Source organism: Egretta garzetta, unplaced genomic scaffold (assembly GCF_000687185.1).
Source record: "Egretta garzetta isolate BGI_Z169 unplaced genomic scaffold, ASM68718v1 scaffold35, whole genome shotgun sequence".
Lineage (NCBI taxonomy): Eukaryota > Metazoa > Chordata > Aves > Pelecaniformes > Ardeidae > Egretta > Egretta garzetta.
Window position 1 is genome coordinate 744,150 of NW_009259730.1, and position 3,447 is coordinate 747,596.

The following is a 3,447-nucleotide window of genomic DNA, read 5'->3' on the forward strand; positions in this document are numbered from 1 at the left end:
CCCCCCCCCCCCCTTTTTTTTAGGGCATAAAACACTTTGGTTTAAAAGTAACCAAGGCACTCTTAAAACAACTGCTGCTGGTTGAAGTGTACGCTCTAATTCTCCCTCTCACCAAGACAGTATTAGTTCAGGTAGTATTTTTACATGCTCTTAAAAATGGGATGCTATTTTAAAGAAAATATACCTACAAAATATAGACATTTGTTAAATTAAACATCAATTGTTACTAACAAACATATTAGTTAATAAAAACTGCCACTTTGAGAATAAATGTGAAGGTATAAAATCCACAAAATACTTTTGGTTTCCTTTATCAAAGAAAAATTGAAGTTTGGGGAGGGTTTTTGTTTTGTTTTCCTCTAAAGTCCAGACTTACCAGGACAGTACAGTTGCACTCTCACTTTTTTAACCATTTCTCCTTCAGTAACAAAAAGCGGCTTACCTATGCAAGTTAAGAAGCTAAAAATTACACTACAGAGCACTTTGAACCTGTGCTCAGGATTTCCTACCACCACAATTCGCTATATTGCAAGGGTATTTTTGGCTACACCAACATTAGCAAGTTGCTGACAGGCAGAAGTTGATGAGTAGATTAATACTAATCAGTGCAGAGGCACCCCCCCCTACATCTACATTATGTACATTCGTGAGGTTCTACTTGAAACTAAGTATAACCTTGTCTCCTTGGGCTGAGGAACCACATGTGCTTAACACCGCATGTGGCTTAACACTACTTGAGGAATCAAGCAGTGGTCTAGGTCTTCACATATCTGTTAATGTGTGAAGGACTACTGATACCTAGACAGCAAGAAAGCTCAGCTTAGTTTTGGTGTATCAAAACTGTTCTGCACATAAATCAGGAGATTCATAACTGCACTGCTCCTCTAAGTGAGGATGCTGGTGAACACACAGCCTTCACCAGGCTCATAAGCTATTTAAGTCCTAAACTTCAGAAAAATATCTGTATTTTTAACAGGACTCCAAAAACGCAGTAGCAAACCAGTGACCGATCTCTTCAAATTATAGAAGAATTCAAGAAGTAATGTATGTATTTTAAACTTTTGCACAAGTACAAGGGACAGCTTATTTCTAAAGAGATGAAATACAATCAACCCAATTTTACATTGCAAATTCAATTAAATAGCCACTAAGTAAAGACAGAAGTATTAATTTTTTTAAAAAAAGGGAAAAAGGACAGCATTTCATGGTCCCTTAAGAAAAACTGCTGAAAAGTGAATACATCAAAACAATCATAAGCAGTGAAACACACAGTTGTGGAGGTGCGTGCACGTACACAGATTCTGCTGTTCCATGATCAGACCACTAATCATGCCTCTCCTCCTCTTAATTGGGCATGAAAAGCACCATGGAAAAATTTTACTGCTAAGTCTGGTCAAAACTATTAAAGCAAAGCAATTTAAGGACCTATCCTACGTTTCCAGGTCTTGTGCACAGGATACAGTTAACAGTGTCAGTATGCAACAGTGTTTGTGCAGACTCCAACAAGAATGTTTTCCTGTCATAGAGCTCTACTAATTCTGGAGCTAGAGAAATTGCTTGTCATTATACAAACTCATGAGAAATGTTATTGCACTGGACTACTCTTCTACCTGAAGAAAATGCTTAGGGCCGCTTTCCCTCCCCTCCCACATGCTAGCTTTCACCACAAGAAGTTACATAGAGCATGCGGTAACATTTTTTCCATGAAGTTAGAAGAGGAAGTCACACTTGGAACTGCGGTCAGGCTTGTGGCCTGTTGAACCAGAATACACAGAGTAGTGCAGCAGCAAAACCCACTGCACCAAGCTTCAGCTTCTTTCTCTGACCCTTGAGTCAGGTTTTGAACAGGATGGTTGGGACTGTTCCTACATGGAACACCAAGGCTGCTTCTTCTCAAAGATTTGTCACTATAGCCACAGCTGCAAAATTAGGAAGTTAAAATTGTATCATGGGGGATTTAGATTCAGTTCATGAGGGTGTTCATTTATACTGTTACATGACACAGCCTGCAGAAGACCAGTTACAGAAACATGAAAAATTACTGTAAAATTATGAAAATCAAACAGTGGAGCTTTCCTTCACAAGCGTCTAGAAGAATGCAGAAATCGAGTCCGTATCAGTCTCTCAAGTAATAAGCTCAAATTCTTACATTATATCAAGGGAGGGAGTCTAGCCATAACTAACTCCTTTATTAAAAGAGGGTGAAGACTAGTTTGGTTTATAAGCATCAACATACCATTGAGGTATTTACACAACGAACACTAAGGAGGATTCAGGTTTGCAAGTTCCTTAACTGTTACAATAGTCGGAACAAAAATAGTTACAACTAAAAGACAACAGAATTAAGTATTCTTCAGAGTGAATGCTTCATTTTGAATAGTCTGCCTGGTTTTGTTTACTAGAAGCATTCTGAAAACCTTTCACTGAAGAATCTAACATATTTAAGTAACTTCAGAACTCCAAGGACACACGCTTCAGCACTGATTATTTCTACCTCTGCCTCATTCTCTTATAGCTCACGAGAGTCGCTAAACAAAGGGAAAAACATTTAGAAACAAGTTATGGTTAATAAGACTTGCCACAGAATTAAGGCAGATTTTAACATATACTAGCTTTAAGTTGGTGCTGCTTTTTTAAATAGCAATGCAAAAGTCTAACTCAAGTGACAGCACAAGCTTCATTTTCTTGTACTGTTTCCTCAGCACGTGACATGAAGAGGAGACTGAAGTCTGAGCTGAGTGTCTGTCAGAAACCAAATCTGACAAATGTCACTGAATCACTATTCTGACGAGCCGTTCTGTTCCAGCTGCTGCCCTGCACACTATCCTGATGAGCAGTGGCTTGAAAAGCAAATCTTAGTTTAAATTTAAAACAAAAAAATCCAGATAGTAAGTTAAAGCATTACAGTAAAAGAATCCTGTTGTTTCTCTTAAGCAGTCTATTTTCAGTTTTGCTGCTACTTAACAGAGTCATTTTACCTATGCCACATAACCAGCTCAACTCCCACCTTCTCTTTGCACAGGTGTAACTCACAGAAACATCAACAAAGGAGTATATGCAATAAAACTGCAGGTGAGAGAAAGCGAAGACTCGCAACTGAAATAAAATTAATGCCTCTGAAAGACTGCCTGTACTTTCAGTGACTGGGTACTTTACTAACAGCCTTACCACAAGCATGAAAATCCAGGAAGATCTACACCAAGTAGGTATCCTCCTAGGTACTAGTATTAGCCAAGTCGAGTTGTTTTAAAGAAAGAAAAAAATCCGTTTGGTAGAGTTAGATTTACAGACACCTTTCTCTCCAGCCGTGAGCTCTGTGATGTCTCCAGCAGAAGGCTAACTTCCGAGGTTCCAACAAAGAACAGACCTCATAAAATTAAACAGACTTAACAGCCACCCGGGGCACCCCCGGCAAACGCGTGCCTCCGCAACGCCCGTCACAGCCCC